The sequence below is a fragment of the Myotis nattereri genome (assembly GCF_964212035.1).
Source record: "Myotis nattereri genome assembly, chromosome: 10".
Taxonomy (NCBI): domain Eukaryota; kingdom Metazoa; phylum Chordata; class Mammalia; order Chiroptera; family Vespertilionidae; genus Myotis; species Myotis nattereri.
In genome coordinates this window covers 55,316,934-55,344,826 of record NC_138085.1, presented here as the reverse complement: position 1 = coordinate 55,344,826, position 27,893 = coordinate 55,316,934, and the positions used below count along the sequence as shown (strand labels likewise).

Sequence of the window (27,893 nt, the reverse complement as noted above, 5' to 3'; positions counted from 1 at the left end):
GTGTGTATTGGTTATGCTTATATGCATGCATACAAATCCTTTGGTTGATCTCTTACCCCTCCCTCTTCCCACTGAAGTTTGACAGTCTGTTTGATGCTACTCTGAACACAACAGTCTTATAAATTATTCAACAAGATTCATTTGAAGTTTTCCTTTGGGTATTAATGAGTTGGAGTTACAGTTTTACCAGCCACACTCTTTTGCCTAATGTTGTTGGGTGAGGTAGGTGTTTCATAGACTAAACTAAATTAAATCTTTCATTACCTAAAACCTATAATTATTGTACCGCTCCCCTCTTAATTTCCAGAGAATATTATGAATTTCTTTTATGTAGAATTTTCTAGGATATTTCTATTAAATTAGAAATTATTCTGCCCCCTAGGAGGTCCTATACAGATCGTGCACAGAAACATCCTTTGCTGTTGTTTGTCTATTTTGAAAGTTTGGTTTTTTGTGTTTTCTTTAAATATATTTTATTGATTTTTTACAGAAAAGAAGGGAGAGAGATAGAGAGTCAGAAACATCGATGAGAGAGAAACATTGATCAGCCGCCTCCTGCACATCCCCCACTGGGGATGTGCCCGCAACCCAGGTACATTCCCTTGACCGGAATCGAACCTGGGACCTTTCAGTCCGCAGGCCAACGCTCTATCCACTGAGCCAAACCGGTTTCGGCAGAAAGTTTGGTTTTTGTTGTGCACTGTTTTTCTCTGCCTAATATATATATAAATCAGAAACAATATATAGTTTATTCTTGAACAACATGGGTTTAAACACGCACAGGTCCACTTACATGTAGATTTTTTTCAATAAATACATGTGCTGTTTTCCATCTTCAGTTTGGAGTCCATGGATGCGGAGGGTGGACTGTATGCATTGATCTACGCCATCTTATAGAGGAGACTTGAGCATCTGTGAATTTTATTATTTATAAGAGGGAATCAGTCCACAAGGGATAACTAAGTTTTGGGGGATAATCAAAAGTTATACATATTGTTCTGTATCTTCTAATGGTGGGAGGTCAAAAAACATAATGGCAAAGAGTACATCTTTGACCATTCCCTTGCTTCTTTAATATGCGCCTGAAAGTTCAAAATAGGTATGGTTGTTGTTTTACTTTTAACAATACAATTATAAGCTTTTAATAAAGTATTTCTTAGTGCTGAGAAAACTGTGTGTGTGTGTGTGTGTGTGTGTGTGTGTGTGTGTGTGTGTGTGTGTGTGTAGGTGGGGAGAAAGTGATGATCTGCAGAATCCCTATATCACTTGGCACTGAGGCTGATTCCCATCTGTTTCTATTTTATTTGCTGTAGTCTCTTAGTGCAAACCTCAGGATATCCTTCCTAAATATACTCCCTGGTGTTTTCTGTTACCTCCAAATTCTGAAACCACAAGGAGCTCCACATAGCCCTTTCATGTAGCTAAATATATCTTACAATTTTGAGATCCTCTGTGACTTTATTTGGGTGTAAAGTGATTCTTCAGTTGCTAAAGGCTGAAATAGACTCTCTGGAAGTCAGAACAGGAGCAATGGTGTACAAATATCTACAGTTGTGACTTTTTTCTTTCCCTTCTGTAGAGGCAGACTGCACCGTGACATGCTTAAAATGCCAAACCAAACGTTTTACCTTCTTTTGTCTTTCTTTGATCATGTAGAAATACATTTAAATAAAAGATTCTATTTTAAGCACTTTTTGTGATGTGGCTAACATAAGTATATACAATCTTTAAAGTGTATTGAATGGGAGGAAAACATGTTTTAGTCTACTTTATTATGTAGAATATATGCTGAGAAATACATCAGTGAATCCTACAGATATATTAATTTAATGTCCATTATCATCCTAGAAATTGGGTAGTTTGCAAAAAAATTTAAATATAGACCTATGTATATGTCTATGACCACAAGTAAGTAAATGTCTCCAAGAGGAACTTATGTACAATGACTAAACCTATCCCAGCTATGTACACGCGTGCTCTGAGTGAATTGTTCAATGTTATTTAGTTGTTAGCTTCACCATAAAAAAAAAAATCACTTCTTATCCAACTGCAGTAAACTATTACTAAAGAGTTACTGGAGAATTACATCGTGTGGATGAGGTAGCCAAGAAATAGCAGTTTTCTGAAAAACTAAATTTTGTTTAACTTGCGTTTATAAGCAGTGAGTTCAGGCGCTCTTAATCATTTCAAAAGTTAAATGTATTACTGTATTCCTAAACAATTAATAATTAATTAATTAAAGGGCACCAATTAATCATAGCTAATGATTCAGATCCACATTGTGTACTCAATCCCTGCACATGCTCCTAAGAAATGATGCTCTCAGGGATTAATGAAGTATGAGGGTTGCTTTTTTTCTACACCAGTTCATACCAGATGACATTTTAGGATTTTCTTTTTAATAAACTTATTTTCTCTGGTCATGTTTTCTGCTTATTGTCTACATTAGATGTTTTTCCTCACTTTTGATTTTTTTTAAAATTTGATTAAAAAAAATCAGCCCTCAAATTGGAATTTATGTATAAGTTGTGCAAATAGGCTTTGAATGAGCACTTGTGCCTTTAAAGAAGAGTTCTGGAGGATTTTTTACACACGTTTTTATAGTTAAAATATTCTACTTCACTTACTTCTTGAAGGATAGGTTAATTTTCCAGAGACAGAAGATGATAGTCATTCAGGCTATCCATGATTATGCCAGTTCTTCTACTGGCCATGGGAAAATGGCACTTTCTAGACACTCAAAGTTAAAAGTGTTCATGTGTCTTAGTTGGCTAACAAAGTATGAGCAAAAGAACCATGCATCACTTCTAGGCCTAAGTAAGAATAAGCACATTCTCTTACTCCCCACTTACTCTGGTTATCATGGAAGTGAGTGTCAAGATGGGGTTCAATGTCAGCCTGGATCTCTTTAGGAACTCTGATAAGCACAGCCCATAGCCAAATTATGATGAACATAGTGACTCTAGCATATTTTACCAAAGAAAGGTACCTTAGTTCAATGCTTATTTCTCTCAAAGAAGGAGGTGAGAAGATGCCCGATGAGCTTATTTTTATTGGTTCTTCACTTGGCTGTCATAAAATTCATCATAATGTGGCAGAAAATTAGTGTTTTATTTTTAATTCAAACATTGTGTTCATAAATTTCAACACTTGTTTAAATCACTTCTAAACAGGATAAATACTCCCATTTTCATACATCCCACTAAGCACTAACTTACCTAACAAAGACTAGCAAAACTGATTTGGAATAACAAGCAGTAGCATGTTTTATAAAATACCTAATATGAAAGGAGTATGATTGTTGATAAATTGTTAAACTGCATTTTTAAACATCATTTTAGTTTGCCAATGCTTAATGCTCAAAAACATATAAGGTCCTGTTTTATAGATTTGAGTTTCAAAAACATCCATTTATTCCTTGAGAAACCAACATTTATTATAGAGTTCAAGACTTCCCCTTCAGCTTTTTGTAAGATCTTGTGCAATGTCAGTCGATTTACTCTCTTAAACTATGTCCCAAGGTGAAAAGAAAAAATAAGTTTACTACATATATAGCTACAGAGTTGTTATGAGAACTGAGCTAATACTGAGAGTGCTTTGAAATTATAAAATAAAAGATGATATTTATGTTGCCAATGTTATCAGTCCTGCAACTGCTGTAAACGAGTGTACAACTATGAGTGGGGTGGTTGAAACTGTGCAGTGAGTGAGAGTAATGAGCATATTATCCATGGTAAGGTTTAGTTTGGGCCACTGTCTGAACCAGAACTAAGGTAAGAGCAAGCATACATCTACCAATTACCAGAAAGCAAAACCAAAGTGAGTACTTCCGTGCTTTTTTTTTTTTTCAAATTGCATCAGCACTCACTTCAGTGTCTTTAAGCAAAGGCACCCATCTTCACTCCTCTGTCTCTCTACCAGATGATGTTAAAAGAGATTCTGTTGGACAAAAAGCAAATAAGAAAGAATTAGCACACATTTTTAGGTACTGTTCCCTTTATATTGAAAAATAAAGCAAACTTTATACAGGAAAGTACATAAGCATCTGATAACACAGGTGCAAGTTATTTCTACTTTTGTTGAAATAGGATGGGGGTAGAAGTGATGGTTGTTGTTTTTTATTAATAAATTTGTTTTAGTTTTCTATTTTATAATATTAAAATCAGAGATAATAACAAGCAGTATTTATGGGGTGGTTACTTTTATGGACCAGAAATATACCAATGATTTTCCATTTACTAGTACTTCTTACTTGTTTATTATAGTACCATGGTGGTAAGGTTACTATTATAAATGGACTTTGAATGACTTAAGCAGGTTATAGCGCAAGAGTGCATCAAATTCAAATTTACTCTGCACATCTGAAATGTAATCACTTTACCATATGCCTAATGACAATAGCTAAGAAAAAGGAAATCATCTAAATCTTTGAATACACTAAAGAAGTTTACTTATTGGCAATAGTTCTCAAAGTGTGCTCCAAAGTAATACTAATACTATTACTAATACTAATACTAATACTAATACTAATACTAATACTAATACTAATACTAATACTAAAGGAGGACAAGGCAGAATGAGTAAGAGGGATGTGGACATGGACAAGGTCATTTGTCTTTTTCACTTTTATTCTTTTAAGAGTTCACAGTAGATCTTTCTAAGGACTCCATGATGTGTGATACCACAACAAAGTAAATGCCAAAGAAGATACCAGAACTGAGCTATCTTCTATTAAGCCAGAAATTAAGGAGACTTGTAAATCTCTAAAACTATGTCACTCACCTCACTAAATTCTCCCTGAAAATATTCATAGAATATGTTACTTATTTTAACATGTATATTATTTTTAAATAAATAGAGGCATAAAATCTCTACATTTTAACTTCTAATTTGGAAGTGTTAATAAATATCCCAATAAACAACACTTTGGAAAGCCCAATGATTTTTTAAGAATATAAAGGAGTTCTAGATCAAAATGTGAAAACCACTGTTATGAAGCATTTCAATTCACACTATTTCACCTACCTTTGTTGAGTTATCTACTTCTTTAAAAGTCCAAAATGTTTAAAAACAATGTATCTATCTCTATATATCTATATCTATATCTACATATAAATCTATATATATCTTATATATTACATCTATATATATATATATATAGATAGATAGATAGATAGATAGATAGATATAGATATATATTATGAACTAAGTCTATAACCTTTCTATAAAGGCCTTACCAAATTTCATTCTGAAAAATCTTCCTTTAAAAGTATTGTATGAAGCCTGATTTTTGCCTTCCCAAGTTTTGAAAATGTCATCATCAAAAGTTCAACATCAATGGAGTGGTTTTCTATTCTCATTAATGTAGGATTAAGTTTGTTTTGACTTGATATTCAGTTCTTTATAATAACCCACTGAGTACATGAAACTAAATGGGAGAAACCGTATTGAGGGAGTGGTGCTCTTGAAGTTTCCATAACTTGGTGTTGCTAGGAAACAACTTTACCATTACAGAGTTTAAACTTGGAGCATCTGCTTCATTTAAAGTCTGGCTTCCAGGCAGTATAGATTGCATTGAGCATTGGGAGAGGGGGGGAGGGGAAGGAAAAGAAAAACCAATTACTTTCTAAAAACAACAATGTTAAAAGTCTTGAACGCAGTCTTATTCTATATTTGTAATTATATCCTTTGGAAAGTGTTGCTGGAGGCATTGTCTTTCTACTAACTTATGAAGCTGAGGTCCAGAGTAGAAATCGGGATCACTCAAGTTCAAAGTCTTAGAAAATACAGTGAAAATTGAGTGATGGTATCTTAGCGTTTGATAAAGGAGTGATGGGGGAAATACACTCTATGTAGTTAACCTGCATTTTATTTCATTCTTTTCATGCAAGAGTATTACTTTATAGAAATATAGAGGCCCAGTGTATGAAATTCATGCATGGGGGGTGTTCCTCAGCCCAGCCTGCACCCTTTCTAATCTGAGACCCCTCAAGGGATGCCCGACTGCCCATTTAGGCCTGATCCCAGTGGGGGGTCAGACATCCCTCTCACAATCCAGGACTGCTGGCTCCCAACTGCTCGCCTGCCTGCCTGCCTGCCTGATTGCCCCTAACCACTTCTGCCTACCAGCCTGATCACCCACTAACCACTCCCTTGCCAGCCTGATCAATGCCTAACTGCTCCCCTGCTGGCCCAATGGCCCCTAACTGCCCTCCCCTGCCAGCCTGGTCACCCCCAACTGCCCTCCCCAGAAGGCCTGGTCACCTTCAACTGCCCTCTCTCCCCTGCAGGCCTGGTTGCCCCTAAGTGCCCTCCCCTGCAGGCCTGATCGCCCACAACTGCCCTCCCCTGCAGGCCATCTTGTGGCCACATGGGGGCAGCCATCTTTTACCACATGGGGGCGGCCATCTTGTGTGTTGGAGTGATGGTCAATTTGCATAGTACCTCTTTATTATATAGGATTAGATAGGATGATGGATACAGCCCATATACTAGAACCTTACTCCTACCCCTTCCCTCATTGTTTTATATTTGAACATTATACAATCAGTGTATAACAGAATAGAGAAAAAACATGTATTACCAATTATTTGTACATTTTGCCAACTGAAACCATATTCTAGTACCATTTTTTTTTTCCAAAATAAATCTGCTTAAATAAATTAATACTGACATTTCTACTGATCCATTGGCGATAAAAGCTAATTCCAATGTCAATGAATGGAGCGTTGGTGTCAACCCTGGCCCAATAAAAGCAAGGTATGTTGCTATTTTTTTAAGTTTTATTTTTATTATTGACACTTACAGATATCCCCATTTCCCCCGCTTTGCCCACCCCCACTCATCCCCCCATGCTGCCCTTCCCTCTGGCCATCACCACACTATTGTCTGTATCTATAGGTTATTTATAGTATTTGACTAATCCCTTCACCTTATTTTATTCAGCTTCCCCTCCCCCTCCCCTCTTCTTCTCTGTCAGCTCTCAGTCTGTTCCATGTATCCATGCCTCAGTTTCTGTTTTGTTGTTTTGGGATTCTTAGACTATATTCCCAGATGTGGAATCACTGGGTCAAATGGCAGTTCCATTTTTATTGTTTTCCACAGTGGCTGCACCAGTCTGCATTCCCACCAACAGTGTGTTAGGGTTCCCTTTTCTCCACATCCTTACCAGCACTTGTTGTTTGTTGATTTATTGATAGTAGCCATTCTGGCAGGTGTTAGGTGATATCTCATTGTGGTTTTAATTTGCAGCTCTCTGATGACTAGTGACATTGAGCATTTTTTCATGTCTATTGGCCATCTAGGCATGTTACTGTTTTTATGTTAACAAGTCCAAGCGCTAAAGAGCTGAATGACTTCAGTTTCATGGCATTTTTACATTTGCACTCCTGAGATGATTTGCAAAGGAGAGGGAGAGGGAGAGGGAGAGGGAGAGAGAGAGAGAGAGAGAGAGAGAGAGAGAGAGAGAGAGAGAGAGAGAGAGAAAGAAAGAGAAAGAGAAAGAGAAAGAGAAAGAGAAAGAGAAAGAGAAAGAGAAAGAGAAAGAGAAAGAGAAAGAGAAAGAGAAAGAGAAACATAAGGGAAAAACCAACATAAGAGGGACTAGGAGAGGGTTTTACAGTGTTTCAAGAACTATAACACATTTGCCTGAACACCCTTTTTTCAGCGTCTCATTTTAAGGTTGCTTTGTAAAAAGAGGACACAGTTTTTAATACTTCTTCAATCTGGGGAAATACTGTGGATCATCAATATTCCCACACTTCTTGTTGAGGACATATGGACCCTATTCTGGTCTCACTGTGGGCAGCCCACAGTGAGCAGACCTCAGTAATATCACTGATATATAGATCTTTTGACATGTGTGGCTCTCTTCTTTCCCATATGAGCAAAGTGGCCCTCCACCACTAGAGCTTTTATCCACAATTGCTTATTCATGACCCCTGATCCACCTTAAATCTAGTGGCTATTTTCTTTTCTTTGGATTTCCACATAAATTAGCTCTTTATAACTATATCTCCCTATTGACAGCAACATCTTATTTTTACTGTTTGGCTCCAGGCCCTACCTCCCCACCCTCTACTCAGATTGCCTGTCAAAGTCCTAAATTCAGGATTCTATGGGTTCTATGGTTAAATCCCTTAGATCTTTCTATTTGAAACAGCATGCACTATATTTGAGAGCCAACCCTTATGTTCAGTATCCCTTCTACTTCAACAAATCAATTTCTTGTGTTTTTTTATCAATTCATTTTTAATATAAGAAATGTGTTTTTAATTTGTATTACCTTGGTGTTGAAAGACCATACAACACTAATTGCTTTCAGATTTTTCTCTTAAACTACCCACTTTATAAATTTCCACCTTTTCAGATAATTTTATTTCAGTTTTATTACATGACTAAAATTCCTTCAAGGTAATGTGGTAATGTTTATAGACTAACTTTTGTAGTGTTGTTGTTTTAAATCAAACAGAGTTGAAGGCCTATGTATAATCAAATGTATAAGGCCTAATACATTCACATAAAAATTGCATGGCTTTCTTTTTCTTAGTCTCATTTCATTCAAGCTGACAAGATATTCAAAGCTGGTATCCAATTCTTGGATATCCTGCTCTGTTTTCATCTTTTTTTCCCCATTTAGTTTTATAGTTTAGGAAGTTTTTATTGACCCATTTTCATTCTCACTGATTCTCTTCCCAGCTGCATCCAGTCTGCTAATGAGCCCATGAAAGAGAGCATTCTGTTAGTTTATTTTATTTCTAGATTAAGAAAAAAATTATTGCTTAGCGTTCCCATCTCCGTACTTATGTTACCCAACTTTTCTTGAATGTTGTCTACTTTGCCATTAGAATACTTATATTATTTACAGTCTTTTAAATTCCTGTCTGAGAGTTCTACATTTGTGTCATATCTGAGTCTAGTTATGATACTTGCTGTCTCTTCCAATTGTGTTCTTTTTTTCTTACCTTGTAGTGTACCTAGTAATTTTTTGCTGAAAGCCAGACGTATCTTAACAGGTAATAGGAACTGAGTTGAATAGGTCTCTAATTGTGAGGTTGAATGTTCATCTGGCTAGGAGTTGAACTCTGTTTAATATTTGCTGTAGCTATTGGTATCAGATGTTTCAGATTTTTCTAGTGTTCTTATTTTTGTCTCTCCTCCTGATTCCGGACTTCCCTCTGTACTTTTCTTCACGGGCAATCTGTACCATGCAACTGTCTCAATAGTGGCCATTACTATTAGACCGCAGTCCTGCTAATGTGTTGGCTAGGTACAGAAAAGAGGGACAAATCTCCCAATTTAATCTTTGTCTTTTGGTGGGCCTTCTACTCTGGAACTGGGCTGTGACCTTCCTAAGTGTTTCTTCTTGTATAACTTCTTAGCATCTAACCCATTAGGTGAAACAGAAAGGTTAGAGAAAACTGGTGTGAAGAGAATGTCCTTCCCCCATGGCTCTGGGACAAGATTCCAATAAGTCTTATCCCTGGAGAGTAGCCCTTTGCTACAGAGACAGCCCTGATACATTTCACAGAAATTATTCTTCCCACCCTCTGCCAGCACTATGAGAGGATCTTTCTCAACTGTTCACAGTAAGACCCTGGTGGGGTTCCTGGCAAAAGTGTGTGATTTCTTAAAGACTGCAGCCCCAGTAGTTTCTCATTCCTGCACTAATCCACACCCCAGCCACTAGTAGTTGGTCAAAATACCATGTAAGTGTTTCTCCCATGTTATGGCTCCAGTGGTCTCTATTTCTGGTGCATAGATCTCAGCTGTGATTCTGGTTTCTTCTGTCTCAATAGATGTCAACATGGCTAATTGTCCTCCAATCTCAATCCTCTGATGAATGAGAAAAAAAAAAAAGCATTGGTTTTTAGTTTATTCAGCTTTTTGTTGTCATAAGGATGGGGGTGATGACTTCCAAACTCTTTATATGGAGTTGTTATTGATTTTCAACAGTATACATTTACCCAAAACAAACATTGATTCATTTGCTCATCAAACAATTATTGAGCTCCTAATCTGTCCTGACACTACTATGTGTAGTGGCCTTAAAAAGGAGCCAATCAGAGTGTGCCTCTGGAATCTCTTTCCATCAGTAGAGTAGATACTGACCTTTTGGCTGTCCTAATTATTAGAAAGAGTGTCAGGATTCTCTAAAATAAAAGCTGTGGTGTTTTTTTTTCCATTCTTGCATGGTTGGCACACCGTCAGATGTGTCAATTCCGTGCAGAGGTATTTGTTTCCCCTCCTGTGTCTTGCTGTTGAGTGGGATTTGCACTTCCTGCTGCTTTGCTTCAGGCAAAGGAAGAGGTGACAACTTCAATTTGAAAAAATTAGACTAATTGCAGTAAACACCCAAGGCTTTTAAGGAATGTACAAATATAGAAAATCAAGTTTTTAGTATTATTATACAATTTTACAGTGTGTAATAATATATTTATGAAGCTTCACCTTCAAAAATAGAAGTAGAGATGATGAACTTAAAAATAAAACCAAATAGGCTCTATGCCCAGAAATCACGAGCAATAAACTAAATACAGCAGAAAAGTGTTGCCAAAAAGGAGGAGTTTCAAACATGCATAAAAAGTGCTTTGAAAATAATTTTCCCCAAATTAAAAGAAGATTTAATATCATAGCTATGGCAGGAAAGCAAGAATTTTCTACAGAAAAAGGTTTTTATAGAATGTCTATATAAACCCTTAAAGATAGCAATCAGGAAATTAATGGTGAAAAATATTATCATAATGCCATTGCTCAAGATCTGCACTAGAATTCATCTCCTGACTGCCAGTTCATGGTTTCATCTACACAGACAAGACCTTTATCTGTGGTTTTAATTTTTCAAAATATATTTTTATTGATTTCAGAGAAGAAGGAGAGGGAGAGGGAGAGAGAGATAAAAAACATCAATGATGAGAGTGAATCATTGATTGGCTGCCTCCTGAACGCCCCCTACTGGGAATGGAGCCTGCAACCTGGGCATGTGCCCTTGACTGGAATCAAACCTGGAATCCTTCAGTCCACAGGCTGATGCTCTATCCACTGAGCCAAACCAGCCAAGGTATGGTTTTATATTCTTCATAGGTTAGTCTTAAATATAATTCACTAGCAGGATTTATACAAGTAAAATAAAGTGGAATAAATAAAGACTTCAATATAAGTAACTAGCATAGCTTTGTTATTGGAAGGGAGAGGGCCTCATTTCCCCTGGTTGTTAATGGGGGTGGATTTCTTATGATATCCTGAGAAAAATAATTCTGTGAGACTCACAGGGAAGGATGGACTATAGTAAAAAGCTTTATTTCCATGGAATTAAATCCCTGAGTTTCCAAAGTCCCATCTTCTCTTTGTTCCACCATGAAAGAAGTATAGTAGAGCCACTGTCCAGTTCTTTCCATGTTGGAGCTTAGTCCAGTCCAGCATTAGGCTAGCTTAGCTTGTGTTTCCCTGCTATAGTCCATTATTCCATTGCATGTGAGTCTCCATGGCTGTTGGCCATAGGGGCGAATGCAAGAGAACCAAGAGTCACAAGAGTCACAAGAGTCATGAGCTAAGCTGCCAAGAGCAACAAGAAAGAATACATTTGTTTAGGGGATTATGTATTCCCAAGTTTTTGTGTGCTTGCACTGGTCACACCCATTCTGGCCAATGATATATATGTATATATATATATATACTGTATATGTATATATATATTATTTATTTCAGAGATGAAGGTAGAGGAAGAGGGAGATAGGAACATCAATGACCTCCTGGTTCACAGTCAACACTCAAACATTGAGGCACACCAGTGACTTCTGTTCTCAGCTGTGACTGACAGTACCTTCCCTATGTCACCCCAACTTTATTAGGCATGCAGCTATCTTCTTTTTGTTGGATTCCTTCCCTCAGTGTTTTGCAGGGACTAGGACTGTGGTTCTCTGAGGCATGAAAAGTTGCAGTTTTCTTGTGAAGCTGCCCAAATGACATGCCTATAATGCCTGGCCTTCCCTTTGCTTCTTTTCTATCTCTCTATATAAAGAGCCAGGGTCCTTAACATCCAAAACAACTGAATGGATGACAGAACACTGGAAGTCAGTCCTGCAGTCAGTGCTGGGTTGTCACGGTGACCCAGCACTGACTGCTGCCACTCAGGGCATGGCGACCCAGCACTGGCTGCCGAGGGGGCTGCGGATTAGGCCTGGAGAGAGGCCCAGAGAGAGAAGCAGGGTTTGATCCACAGCCTCTGTGGCAGCTGTTGATTAGCCCTTGCCTCTCTCTTTATCTCTGGGCCTCATCAGCAGATGTGGGGGCTGCTGATCAGAAACATTTCTCTGAAAAGGCCTGGAAATAGGCCCGGAGACACTGACTGGCATAGAAACCAACCAATCAGAACCAAATCTGGGTGAACTGTGAGGAGCCAATGGCTGCCTAGGAGGTGGAGCTTTAGATACTGACTAGCATAAAAACCAACCAATCAGAACCTAATCTGGGTGAACTGCAAAGGCAGAACCTAAGGTGGAGGCTGAGGAGGGGTTTTAAGGGCAACAGCTGTTTGGTGTAAGGTGTAAGAAAGTGGTTCAATTTTTTAATGACCAGTTTGGCAGTATAGTGCATAAGGCTGGCTATCAGTCCAGATATAGGGATTATGTTTTTTTTCTGCCAAGAGCATCTACTCCTGCTGAAAAAGGCTTCCCTCCCCATTTAAGCAATCCTATCCTATATAATCTATCCTATATAATAAAAGGCTAATATGCAAATTGACTGAACAGCTGAACGGCTGGTTGCTATGATGTGCACTGACCACCAGGGGGCAGACACTCAATGCAGGAGCTGCCCCCTGGTGGTCAGTGCGCTCCTACAGGGGGAGCGCCACTCAGCCAGAAGCTGGGCTCATGCTTGGCAAGCCCAGCAGCGGTGGTGGAAGCCTCTCCCGCCTCTGCAGCAGTGCTAAGCATGTCTGACTGACAGCTTAGGCCCACTTCCCATGGACAGCTGCCAGTCGGACATCCCCCAAGGGCTCCCTGACTAAGGGCGCAGGCCAGGCTGAAGGACAACCCCCACCCCGAGTGCACAAATTTTGTGCACTGGGCCTCTAGTCTATACTAATAAAAGAGTAATATGCTAATTAGACTGCATTGACTGGCCATCTTCCGGATGTCCGACTTTCTTCCGGACAAAGCCATGGTGGTGGGGGCTGAGGCATAGGCAGTTAGGGGCAATCAGGCCTCCAGGGCAGGGCAGTTGGGGGCAAGATCAGGCTGGCAGGGAAGGGCAGTTGGGGGCAAGATTAGGCTGGCAGGGGAGGGCATTTAGGGGTGATCTGGCAGGCAGGCAGGCTGAGGGGTTATAGGAGCAATCAGGCAGGTAGGCAGAGGCAGTTAGGGGCGATCAGGCAGACAGGCAGGTGAGCAGTTAGGAGCCAGTGGTCCCAGATTGTGAGAGGGATGTCCCCCAAGGGAGTCCCGATTGAAGAGGGTACAGGCTGAGCTGAGGGAACACCCCCCATGCATGAATTTTGTGCACCAGTCCACTAGTTATTAATAACTAGCTAACTCTAACAGTATCAAATTCTTACTAGTGATAAATATGCTGCATAATTTACTGATATATAGGCACATCGTTTTTCCATTGTATTTTGTCATATCTAAAATAAAAATGTTTGTTAAATTCTGTAAAACTGTTTCCATAGGTTCATTTAAAAAAAATCTGGTATTTAAATAAAAAAATTCACAAATCAGTAAAAACCCTTTTCTCCCCATCAAACAGTTAGTTTTTTTTTTTTTTTCATGGAATGAGTCATGGTTTGATTTCTAGATTATTAGTAGCTATTAATAAATAGCTTTAAATCAATATGTGCATTGGCTTCACCTCAGGCAGTACCAGTATGTCATATTCTCAAAATGCCAGAGACAGAAGCACAAAGCACTCCTGAAAAATCAACACTGACTTTTGGAATTGAAGTATAACATTACTGTTAAATTCTGCCATTGTTCTTGTTTGTTTTAAGCAGTTTTTGGCATCTCACCTTTAAAGAGAATATATTTGTATTTGTGCTCCTAAATTAGCAATTTAAAGTCTTTGGTATGGCATAGAATCCTCAGTTGTTTTTCAAATGATTAGGTGCACATGAAAACAAATGGTGCCTTTTAATCTCCCATATATGTTTTTACCTTTTTCTAATTATGAAGTGAACATAATAAAAACAAGTATTATATTGTGTAGACCCAAAAAGCAAATCAAATTAAATATGCATGTATGTACTAGGAGTGGGAAACCCTGGTGGTAGGTAAATCAAGGGAAAAGAATAGGGCATGGGCGAAGTAGGGGATGGTTATGAACTCAGAATATGGATAAGATAATTGGTCAGTGAACCCAGATAGTCAACTGGCAGAGAGGAGAATTATAACAAGTAAATGGACCCAAGGAATTTCTATAAACAAGAGATTGAGGTAATAAACTGGAGCTGCAGGAGTGGACATGGAGCCCTAGTGGAGATTTGCAGTAGAGAAAACTGATGGAAATGAGCAGAATATGTATTTATCCATGTCTTCTAGGATGTTGATTCTCAGACTTTGAGGTACATACAAATCATCTGGGGACCTTGTTGAAATGCATGTTTTAACAGTTAGCATAGGATTGGAGCCTGAGATATTCTAACAAGCTCCCAGGTGATGACCAGAATGTGGGCCCGTGGACCACACTTTGTATAGCAAGATTCCAACATGTTTCTTTTATTTTAGCTCTGGCAAAGTCACCAGAATATGAAGGAACTCCCAAAGTTACTGAGTTAAGCTAGTTACTACAATTGGTTTAATAAAGTATAAATTATATTAGAGCCAAAAGGTGAGCTAATGCCATTCTGAGAAGTAAGATACTTCTATTATTTTAATAAGAATGAAAAATCTTAGAGCCCTAGCCAGTTTGGCTCAGTGGATAGGGCATCAGCCTGCAGACTGAAGGGTCCTAGGTTCAATTCCAGCTAAGGGCACATGCCTGGGTTGCTGGCTTGATTCACAGTAGGGGGTGTGCAGGAGGCAGCCGATCAATGATTCTCTCTCATCATTGATGTTTCTATCTCTCCATCCTTCTGCCTTCTTCTCTGAAATCAATAAAAATATGTTTAAAAAAATCTTCGAGACCTAGATTTTTTTCCCCATTGGCATTTGTTAGTTGTGTGTGTGTGTGTGTGTGTGTGTGCAATGGTATTTAGTTTGTTTTTATGTAGTCACCAATTGTGTAGGAAAGATAACCTCTGTGAGGATGAGTGCTCAGCTAATGTTCTGTATCTTGCTATATCCAATTGGCTAGATCACAGTACATAGGATTTGTTTTCTTAGGGATAAAGGGCAAATTAATTTGCTTAAATAGTTTCATTTCATGTAAACAGCACTGCTTTTTTTTGTAACCTCATTTAGAAATGTGCCAGTGTCATGATTTAAGACATTTATTTAAATTAAATGATATTTTGGAACAGGGCTTTCTGAGACAACAGAAGCATACTCAGCATCTTCACTGAAGGTAAGAAAGTTAAGGTTCAAAAATGTGATTTAAATTGGTTAAAGCATAGTAAGAATATTCTTTTGTCTGAGTAGAAAAAATATGTATCATCATTAGGGAATCTAAAGAATTTGGCATGCATATATGCTGATACATTATTACTATCTATATCTATCATATTATTCACTGCCCATATTTATACCTAACACACTTTTACAGAGGGCAGAATAATATTATTTACTGTAGAATTGTTCAATTTCATACTAGTTCACTGATTGTGTAGCTTTCCCCTGAATGAGAATGTAGACCGTAGATTGTAAAGCTGCTTCCAAACTGAAGGTTAGCTATCCACATGACCTTGTGCAAGTTATTCACCCCTGGAGACTATTTCTTCAAGGATAAAATAGAGCAGGGATGGAGACTTGGAAAATAGGGATCAGTACTGAATGGTGTAAAAGTCTCCTGGTTTTCTAATGATAGTATAATGTCAATAAAGATATTATAAAGATAATTTTTTCTTTCAAAGGTGATTATAGGTTATATATATATATATTGAAAAATATGTCTATAATGACTTAAACAATTACAGGAGACATTAATTTTAGTTACAAAATTATGGGCAGAAATATCATGCAACTAGTTTTTAACTACATAGTCAATGGTGATTGTTTATTAAACTATTGAATAATTAACCTAGAAGGCCAAGATAATTACTTAGGGCCTGATTCAGTCTCAAAATGTCTCTGCAGCCTAGAGGCCGCTGAGGCCTGGAGGGTTTTCCTTCTGGTTGCCAGCTACACAGCCTTTCCTTCTGCTTGAAGTCAGCAGCCTGATTCTCCTTTTACTGTCACCTATATCTCCATACAGTGACTGGTGCCTAAGGGCATGTAGACTACTGCATATCGAACCTTGGCTCCACTGAAGGAGCCTGCTTAGGCTTGAACCTTGTGCCAGGTTGTGGAGGACCCCTGTCCCATATGGATGCCTACTTCACTCAGCCCGTTATTGGCTTTGGGACTGATTTGTTCAGGAAGAAAGGGGAGGAAAACAAAAGAAAGAAAGAGAAAAAAAGAAAAGGAAAGAGAGGAAGAGGATAAAAGGGAATGACAATAGGCTTGAAAGCTAATATCAATGTATGCTTGAGAACAAAACAAAATAGAAATGTCTAGCAGTAGCTCTCACCACTTTAAAATTTCGAAAATCTTATACATTGTTGGAGTCAGCATGTTCTATTACAGTGAGTAATAGGGCCAGTGAACATTTCTAAATAGATTTAGAGGTTCAAAAGCCACCCAGAAAAGCGCACACAAAGGTTTTCAACATGATGTTAATCTTTACCTTCTGCCTGGGTTCAATTCAAGAAGCTCTAAATAATAATTTATAACATGAGACATGCATTTATCAAGCACCTACAGAAAATGTTTTATGGGGGAGGGGGAAATTTGTTGATAGGAACACAGATATTACCAGAGTTATCACTATATCAGGCTTAAGACTTAATGCAGTTTGGAACAGCAATCGAGAATATAGACTCTACACCCAAATGTCCTGGTTCAAACACAGTCACTGTCTGATGAACAAGTTGATTAACATCTCTGCATTTCAGTCTCCTTCCCTATAAAGTGGGACTCATAGCAGTAACTACCTCATTGGGTTGGTCTGGGGTTAAATGGGTTAATTTTTCTAACTGGCTGAAGAGTTTCTGTACATGTTATTGACCATGTAAGGGTTTATTGTTGTTACTGGGATGGGGTGGATATAGTGGCTGCTTACCTAGAGTCTGCTAATATGCATGGGGTGGGAGGGAGCCTGTCAGCTGGAAGTAAATGGCCATTTGAATAGAAAAGGAAATATCTTAAAAGTCTAGATCTGTGAGTGTGAATGAACAGAAATCTGAAAGCTTAGTCAGAAGGAATGCTGTGTTATATGGGAAAGTTTAAATGGCATTACAATTTTGAAATGGTGAGACAAGAGAGAAAGGACGAGAGGGAGTTTTATGCTGGGTTGCTAGAGTAAGCATGTTTTAGGCAATTAGAGCAATATTTCCTAACATTGAATAAACTGTAATTATCAGCACTTATGAGATCCAATTAAGTAGCTCTGTGGTACTTCTCTGGCACAGAATTACTGCTATTTTTACTTTCCAATCTCAAAGTTATGTGTAAGTTAATGTTTTCAATTTAAAGTCAAAAAAGGGTAGGGTAATTATCCTAAGGTCCCAATCTTATTCCTAGTACTTAAAGGAGAAAAAAAATGAATCATGATTTTGACATTATCATCCTCCCTTCCCAGACCAATATAATACTTTTGAGGAAATTACTGGACTTACTCAGAATCTGGTGCCACTATTTATGTGTGTGACTTTGAGTAAAGCAGGCCCATGCTTCATTTCTGCAATTACACCTACCATGTGAGTTTTTCTAAGAGGAATGGAGATACAGTATCTCCAATATTGCACAGTGCTTGGCCCATATTACAGAGCAGCATAACATAGAGGCCGCAGTAACAGCCCCCATAAACAATATTGACTTTCAAGAGCCATAACTCAATGTCTGCGAGACATGAGCAGCTGAGGTGAGCCTGCCCTGAGGACCTGGAACAGAGGTGGGACCAAGACTGCTTTCAGACCCCCTCTTTGTGGGTCGCCCAGCAGCCAGCAGACCACCAGAGCACAGGTTCAGAACCAGCTGGTTCTTGGCACAAGCTCAGAAGCGACTTTACTAAGACACTGGACTAATTATAATAAAATTTGCATTTTGGTTTTGACAAGTCCCCTCCACACTTCCACCCCCCACCCCACCCCACCCCCCGGCCACCAGACCTGTGGGTTTTTCTGTATGAATTATGGGTAAGGGCATGGCCAGAAGAAATATAGTTATATAACCCTTTTCTGTCAGTTATCCCTGAAGGCAAATGAAAGTCTCCACCCAGAAATTCCCTCATTTAAACCATTGAACCCAGGAGTCCGGGGCCATTGTCTCTCCCGACTGGCCTGCTCCTCAGTTGGAGTGAGTCTTCAGTAAATCCCACTTCGTTTTACTTCCATTTTCGTGGACCTTAAAACCTTTTTTGCGCCCATGAGAAGAACCAAGGTCCCAGCTGGCAACCCCAATTGGTAACAAACCTATATAAAAGGTATTGGAGCCCTAACGGTTTGGCTCAGTGGATAGCGCGTCGGCCTGCGGACCAAAGGGTCCCAGGTTCAATTCCAGTCAAGGACATGTACCTTGATTTCGGGCACTTCCCCAGTAGAGGAATATGTAGGAGGCAGCTGAATCAATGTTTCTCTCTCATTGATGTTTCTAACTCTCTATCCCTCTACCTTCTTCTCTGTAAAAAATAAATTAAAAAAATTTTTAAAAAAGGTATTAGACATTTAAAGATTTAGTATTTCCATGCTATTTGCTGCATGAAGAGATCAGCCAAAAACAATATATGTATCCAGTTTACATGAGATATGTCTCTCTTTCCCAATTATGAAAACTGCATTCTGATTTTTTACTCTTTTTGGATTAATGTGTAGGGGAGGAAGACTTTTCTCTTCTTAGGTACTAGATTATTTGGCTGGCCTAATAATTAAATTGACATAGACTGATTAACAGGAGAAAAACAAATTAACTTTTGCATATATAGGTGCTCCACAAAAACAGGACAGGCTAAAAAAACATGACATCTCTTCAATTGTTTATATTATTAACTGTCTGATGCACTTATTTTACCCCAAAATGTTCACTCCATCTTTTTAAAATTTGTGGAAAATATCAATATAGGCCTGAGGGGGTCGGGGGGCGGGTAATATTCTGGTCTTGAAAGTAATGTGTGAAGTCATTATGCGAAGGTTTATATCAGCAATTTTCAACCAGTGTGCTGCAAGAATTTTTAAAACATGCAAAACCTATTTAGTCCAGGACACTGTCCACTTTTCCCATAAATTGTCAATTTAAAAAAATGACAATAGCCAACACAGAAATAGCTGTCTGCTGCGAAGAATCAAAAAAATACCTTTGTGTGTGTGTGTGTGTGAGAGATCAGCAAAAACTATAATATATTGTTTGGTGTGCCCCAGAATTTTAGTAATTAGTTTATGTGTGCCATTATATGGGAAAGGTTGAAATTGCTGGATTATAATAGAATATTTCATAATGTCCAATGACCAAGACTGTGTAATGCCCCCTTCCTTCAACTAAACTTTAGAGATTCCTTCCACATTTCTCAAAGCATTTACTTGGAGAACCGTGCCCTCTTAAATTCTTTCTCCGCTGCCTTAAAATGTAGGTTTTCCCTCAACAACTTCCAGTTTTACTTTAGAGTTGAGAAGAATATCTTTCTCAAACCCCTAGAGCCATCCCTTTGTAATATAACCAAGAAAGATAGAACCCCTGTTCTCAGTTTCTGTGGAAGGGTAGGAGCTTAGCTTCCCCGAGAGCCAATTAGGAAACGCAGGTACCTAATCCGCCTCCTACCTACACTCCTCCCTTATTTCAGCTCATCCTGGAGCTTAAAAACTCCCCACCTTTTGTTTCAGAGATGTTCTGTCCAGTATCTCACCCCCATTGCAATAGTCTTGACTCCTGTTTTAATAGCTGTGAAGGAAGTCTTTCTTGCCTGCTTAACTCCATCTGGTGTATTTGTTCTTTGACAATAAAAATACCTCTTTGCTAAATGGGCTTAAATACGTCCCTGACTAAAGGCAGGGAAAAGTACTAGAACACCTCTTGAAGTTTTGAAACCCCTCGAATGGGAGCACAAGGTGAAATGATTTTAAAATCTTTGAAAATGTCATATGACACTTGCTCCATAGCGAAAACAAAAAACAAAACAAAACAAACAAAAAAATCATTGTGCTCTTACTTCACAACACCCAAAAAAACTTTGAAAGGGATATCATTAGCTTGAGAGTGACTCACGCTTCATGAAACAGCCAAAGAAAATTAAATTTCTTTGAAGCCACCCAAATGCTATTTCAGTGAATCGGTGTGTGTGGCAGAAATAATACTAAAGAAACGTAAATCCATTTTCCATTTTAGAAAGACAAGGCTTCTGTAATGAGATAGAGTGCAGAGAGCAAAATTATCATATATTGTCATTGAAATATATTTCCCTGGTGGTTTTGCCCAAAAATGTATGAAATTGAGATAGAAAATAAAACAGATGATACTGTAGACAGAGGTTGTTGGATATGCATCACCTGAAATGTGTGACTTGCTTAACAAACTGTTGGTTTTCTGACTGATGGGAATTAAGATTAGATCTTTTGAAATCCTGAATTTAAGGTGATGGAGGCCTGAGTGTGTCACAGATTCATATCAGCTTTACTGTTCCAATCTACAGGCAAGATAGAAAGCAGTAAGTACATGGAAATAAAGAGTCTTGCTGTTGCTGAGAGAATAAAAGAGCTAACTAAATAAAGGTCCTATAGTTGAGGGGTGGAAGAGTGGGAAGTGGGCAAACCTTTCTCATTTATGTAAGAAAATTGCAAACCCTATGACACTATCTAGATTGCTTTGAGATTGTTGAGGAACCTATTGGAAAGATACAATCAGTACCCACTTTTTCTTTTGCTCTCTCTTCCAGGGAAGTTAAAACAATTTACACTTTATCCAAAGCATAAATAAGTAAACACACACACACACACACACAAAACATTCCAAGTGCTATAGAAAGATACAATATCTTCTATTGTTCCTTTAGCTTTTCAAAGATCTAAGATATCAAATTTAGGGTCCTAGTGCAGTGATCTTCTTACTGAGAAGATGAACTACAGAAATAGAATCACTTGGTTTTCAGAGTCATAGTGCTGATTAATTAAAAAGGGAAAAGGTTTTTTTTTTTAAATCTATTACCTGTCTCTCTATTTATTGGTCATGTTGTTATAAGAGAAATGCCTGAATGGTCTTTCTTCATTGCTAGTGGGAGTGGGGCCTGGGGTACCGCTGGAATAAGCACTTCTTTTTTAAAAAATTGATTTCAGAGAGGAAGGGAGAGTGAGAGAGATAGCAACATCAATGATGAGAGAGAATCATTGATCAGCAGCCTCCTGCCCACCCCCCACTGGGGATCAAGTCCCCAACCCAAGAAAGATGTTCCTGACCGGGAATTTAACCGTGACCTCCTGATTTATAGGACACTCAATCACTGAGCCATGCAGGCTGGCTTAGTGCAAACTTCTTTGTTTTAGGGTTAAGTAACTCAAATCTTCACAGGCTTGCAGTGGCCACACCCATTCTGGCCAACCATTTCTGTTGCCAGGTGTGATTTGACAGACAAGTACCTTACCTATGACATCCCTACTTTACTGGGCATGTGTCTATCTTCCCTTTGTCCAGCCCACTCCCCCCAATGTTTTGCAGGAAACATGCCTATAATGCCTGGACTGCCCTTTGCTCCTTTCCTATTACAGATAATTTTTTCATTGCAATGGTATCAAAGTATCTTGGATTTTTAAATATGTAGAGTCATTTTTCTGGAAGATAATGATAATTTCTATTTCTAATTCATATGCCTCTTATTCATTTTTATTGGTTTGCTTCTTTTGCTAAGATCTCCAGTACAGTACATTTCTAATGAAAAAGATAATAATGTTTCACTATTAATTTCTGTATTTCAATACAAAATTTTAATATGTTTTATTGTATTAAAATATACATATCATAGAACTTATCATTTTAACCATTTTTTACTTTTTTTTCCATCACCATTTTATCTCATCTTTCACCTCAACCCCCTTCCCCATTCCTAGCAAGCACCATACTGTTGTCCATGAGTTCTCTCTCTCTTTTTTCCTTTTTTCTTAGTCCCTTCATTCCCTTTGACTCCCCCATCCCATCCCAGTGTACAATTCAGTGGCATTAAGTACATTCACAGTGTCCTGCAACCATCATCACTATCTATTTCCAGAATTATTTCATTATCCCAATCCCAAACCCTGTTGATTTCCTGAGGAGAGTCTGAGCTGGAAGTGACTTCTTTTGAAGAACAAGCACAGCATGGATTAGGGTACAGTAGCTCCATGAGCAAAGTGTTAAGGTAACAAGAGCAAGGAGCAAATACATTTTGTTGACAGGTGTTAGAATTACCAGAAGGGATATGAAATAAGTCTGTTCCTCATTAGAAGATGAGCAACAGGTTAAGAAATCAGCACAGAATATCAGAGGCTGTTGAGAGATTATAAAGACCAAGAGGAACTGAACTGTGCTATGTTAGGAACTGTAAGTAACCCGGTAAACAATGGGCGAGGAAAGTAGATGAAATTGCAAGAAGCAACATTAGCTGTGTTGTATCTGTTGCATGATATGAAAATAATGGAAACTATGACCCAATGAGTATTTTAGAATTAGATTCAGTACCTCCTGGCTGTCTTTCACACACCGTTCTCACACCGTTCCTCTTCATCTGCTTTGACATCCCCTTTCAAATTGCTGTTCTCATTGTTTCTCTCTCAGGCACATTTGGATTATGGATTCTCCTACTCAGAATCACCAATGTTTCTGCCTCCATAATTGAAAGAAAAATAATCCTATCTTTTTAACTTGACATTTAATTTGGCCAGCTCAATAAAGTTGTGTTAATACTTAAGAACTCAACTCAAATATCACCTCTTTAATAAAAGGGTGTCAAGATACTCTCTTCTAAATTTTGATGGTCACATTTTTTTTTCTTATGTGAAGAATTACTTTATATATTGTCTCCCATGTATTATCTTCATAGGACATCTGCTATGTTTTTATTTCATATCCAAATCTCCCATAGCGTCAGATATGGTGTCTTTCATTGAATAGACATTTACCAATATTTATTGAATTACTTAATGAATACACCTGTTTGTGTTCCATTATACACAATATAAAATTCAAACTTTTATATTGCCTGAAAATGCCTTGCCTGACCTGGATTTTTATCTCTCCAAACTTATCTACCATGAATTTACCTTTTCATTGGCCATTCACAGGAATCTTGTGTCCCCCCCCTTGGACTTTTACATTTACTGCTTCCTCTGTAGTATGTATGTTTCACTACCAGATAATTCATCAGCTGCTGCTTCTCATCATTCAGACCTCAGCTCCCAGTGGGGACTTCCCTGACTGTCCCAATGTAAGTTGCCACCATGAACAATTACTGTCAATTACATCACATGTTTTCTTTTATCTTTTTTCAGTGTTATCATTATCCACATTTTATTTTAGACTTTTCAATTATTATTTCTTTTAATTATTATTTAAATTATTTGAATATAGTGTCTAGAGCAAATATAGTGTCTCTTGACCACCCATATGTCCCTCGGAAATATGGTAGTTTTTAAACTTAGTACTTATTTTATACATTTGTTGAATGAGTTACCCTATTATAGTTTTCAAATTCTTCTTCTAACTAAATATAAAATGCATAATAAACTAGAGGTGGAAATACAAAAAGTGACTTGATAAGTCCCTTCTGTCAAACTTAGTTTATCCTGAACCTACCTCAGGGGATCAGGTGATCAAATTATTTTAGAGGGGTAGCCTGTTTAAACTATCCAATGGGCATACTGATGAAATCAGACCTTCCCACTTTCAATCCTCCAGTGGTCTGAAATTCCCAAATCAATTATCTTTCCATTTGAGAGAACATGCTAACATGACTTGAAAAGTAATCCCAGGAATTGGTTTTCACTGCAGGTAAAATTATATACATTAACTACAACATATTTTTTGAAATTTTTCTTTATTTTCACATTTCAAAATGTGATATTATCCTTTTAATTTGGTCTTAAATATAACTGTTTTTAATGTTCTGTAAATATTTTAGAATATTTTATTCCTGTAACCTTTTGCCTTTTTCATGAGTCTTCATCAGATTGTGTGGTGCGTTTGTGTGTGCACACGTGTGTATAAAATGCTATTTAAAATTGATGAAGACAATGACATTTAGATATTGCCAGCAGCCACAATTATATAGGCTTTCAATGAAGAGCTACATAAAAGAGAAGCAGGTAACAGCTGATTCAGTGGGAGAGGCTTGGGTGAGCAGAGAAGACTGCATGTGGCATTTTAGCTGAGTCTGAAGAGACCATCTCAGAGGTAAGCACAGTTGGAATAGCAGGTACAGACATGGGGGAATTAAGAATACATGATACCATTAGCGCAAGAATAGGCAATGGCACAATTAAGTACAGATGGCAAACAGAGTCTGCTTTGCCTTTAACTCATGTCTGATCTTTTCCTTTTAACTACTTGTTTGTTTTTAAATAGAGTTTCAGCATTTTCCAGAAGTCATATTTATAAACTGAAATAGGAATCACTTTTTAATTTATTCAATGCAATCTTTCCTCTAAGATATATGTTCTTATAGATCTTTTAAGAAATGAAAATAAAACTGCATATTAGTATTGACTCTTCAAGTTCTACTACTGTAACTCCTGATTGATTGAGCAATTTGAGAAATAGTGTTACAAAACAAGCAAAAGTAATTACAAGATGTTCTTTTATTTTTAGAGAAAAAAATGAGTTGATTTATGGTTTAATTATCTCTGTCATTTCATTCAGTGACCTGGGCTAGCATTTCCCTTGGATTACTAATAAGAAACATAGGCTTGATGAGTCAAATAGATTATTAAATATAGAGTGATCTTAGATACATTTAATATAAATGGAATGATATTACTAACTGATACTTAGAACTGAATGTAAAGTTTACATAACTTTAATTACCGCTTGGTGAAATTGGAGACACAAACCCTTAAAATGAATCTTGAATAGTCACATTTATAAATGCAAATTAATGCAAAATGGCAATTCATACACAGTCATGTCTACCTGGCCACATAATTGGACATACATGTGCTAATATAGCCAATTTCTTGTTGGGTATAAAATAGTCCTAATGTAAAATGTCATGAGCTTCTGTTCCATAGATATTTCATAATGTAAAAGACAAAGTACAATGTCACCTATATTTCTGCTCAGAAGAGTCCATTTTGGACTATAACTAACAGTTACTGTTCACACCGAATGATTCTTCATTATTGAATAACTAGAGGCCCGGTGCACAAAAATTTGTGCACTCGGGGGGGTCCCTCAGCCCGGCCTGTGCCCTCTCGCAGGCTGGGACCCCTTGGGAGATAATGACATGCTGGCTTAGGCCTGCTCCCAGGTGGCAGAGGGCAGGCTCAATCCCTAGGTGCAGCCCCTGGTGAGGCTCAGAGCAGGGCCGATTGGGGAGTTGGGGCGCCGCCCAGTCATGCACAGAGCAGGGCAGATTGGGAGTTGCGATGCCACCCTCAGTCACGCTCAGGGTAGGGCCGATTGGGGGGTTGGGGCACCGCCCCCTGTCACACTCAAGGCAGGGTCGATGGGGAGGTTGCGGCTCTACCCCCTGTCACGCACAGAGCAGGGCCAATCAGGGGGTTGGGACGCTGCCCCCATCACACACAGAGCAGGGCCCATCAGGGGGTTGGGGCGCCGCCACTCTCACACTCAGGGCAGGGCCAATGGGGATGTTATGGCTCTACCCCATCACACACAGAGCAGGGCCCATGGGGGGGGGAGGTTGGGGAGCTCCCCCCTATCAGGCACAGAGCAGGGCTGCTCAGGGGGTTGGGGCCCCACCCCCTGTCACACACAGAGCCACAGGGCGATCAGGGGGTTTGGGCGCTGCCCCCTGTCACGCTGATCCCAGTGCAGGGAGGCATATTACCCTTTTACTATATAGGGTAGAGGCCTGGTGCATGGGTGGGGCCAGCTGGTTTGCCCTGAAGAGTATCCTGGATCAGGGTGGGGGTCCCCACTGGGGTGCCTGGCCAGTCCGGGTGAGGGGCTGAGGGCTGTTTTCAGGCTGGGAGTGACTGAAGTTCCCAACCGCTCCTTTTTTTCTTTTTTTTTTTCTTTTTTATTCTGGGCCAGCTTTACCTTGAGGCTTGGCTCCAGCTCTTAGGCCTCCTCGGCTGAAAGTAGGTTTCTGGCCTTTGCTTACAATGTTGCGAATCTGCTGGCTGAAGTCCGGCGGTATTTGTTACAATGTTTCTTAAACTGCCCGCTCAGAGACCTGCAGCCGCAGGCGGGGAACGTTGGTTTCCTCCAACGATCCTCCGTCACTGAGGCAAGCAAGCCTCATGTTAGTTTCAAGCTGCCTGGCTGCCGGCCGCCATCTTGGCTGACAGTTAATTTGCATATCTCGCTGATTAGCCAATGAAAAGGGTAGCAGTCGTACGCCAATTACCATGTTTCTCTTTTATTAGTGTAGATAGATAAACAAAGGCAGATAGTGAACATGAGATAAAGTTTATCACTATACATTTGTGAAGATGTAGTTAAGTAGTAGCAGGCATTTGCAGAGCATATTTAAGAGAAGCATAGCTTCCTTAATAATGTGGTAAAGGCCATATTTCAAATTAACTTCAACATGTAGACAGTAAGAAATTATAATGAACGTTAACACAGGTTCCAATCAAAGGCCTGGCTCTCTCAGTGCCAGCTGTGAAGTACAACATCAGGTAATATGCTGAAGAGAATCAGATCTTGAAAAACATAAAAAGAAAATGTTGGATAAGAACAGAACAGACAAAATCTCCAAATCACTTTTGGCCAAGGTTTATCATGAAATCTTAATGTAGAGGATTTAAAAATGAACAGTGAAAGAGTTCTGCTGCATATTTATTTAATTTTACTATAGACAGTGTATGTTGAAAAGTTTATTGTACGACTGATCTACCTGTAGGTGTGATATCAGCAAAGAACAGTTGGGCCAACCCACTTGTGGTGCACATCCAACAGCAGTAAAAGCTGATCTGCCCATGGTAACAACGGCAAAACCAAGTGGGTGAACCCATTCCCACACCACCCCTTCTGATAGCCTGCCCACTATGGCAAAGTAAATTGCAATCAGAGATCTATCTCCTGACTCACAGCTCAACAATGGCAACCCAATATGCCTCAGCAACGGCTACAGAAGGATTCCTGCCTCAGGTAATATATACCTAGGAAGGCAGGCCTGATCTGTAAGGTGTCAACATCAGCAGGTTCCCTGACTAACACCTGGGACAGCAAGTGGTTCAATCCACTCATAAGTACTAGCATCAGGAGAGTCTGGGCAGGGTTGCATCCCCAGCTCATTCCCACTGGAAACCCAACTGGCTGGCATCTGTAGGTAGCACAGAACGAAACACACTAGAATATCATTGCCATGTCTCTGAAAACAAAGCTGTCATTGGAATTACAGCTTCCAGAAGTAGTCAAGGACCTACATGCTATGCCTAAAGTGTAGATATCTGCTAAAGTACACGGTTTAAACAGGATCAAGTATCTCCTATGACAGTATGAAAATGGAAAAGATATACTTTGAAAAATATTGTAGAAAACTAAGACCTAAGTAAAACAAAATTTGAAAGATAAAAATAATCCTTTGACAGTTACACTGAGATTATTTACATGTTGGAATTATGT

At 38.7% G+C, this 27,893-nt stretch overlaps 1 long non-coding RNA gene across 1 annotated transcript in view; it reads right to left on the bottom strand.

The window, feature by feature from the left end:
* Positions 1-634: 634 nt before the first annotated feature.
* Positions 635-27,893, bottom strand: part of LOC308525871 — a 101,831-nt gene continuing 74,572 nt past the window's right edge. Inside the window, exons 2-3 of the long non-coding RNA XR_013996493.1 lie at positions 3,869-3,939; positions 635-912 (exon numbers count right to left, since the gene is read on the bottom strand). This is a non-coding gene — a long non-coding RNA (uncharacterized lncRNA). The remainder of the gene's footprint in view (positions 913-3,868; positions 3,940-27,893) is intronic.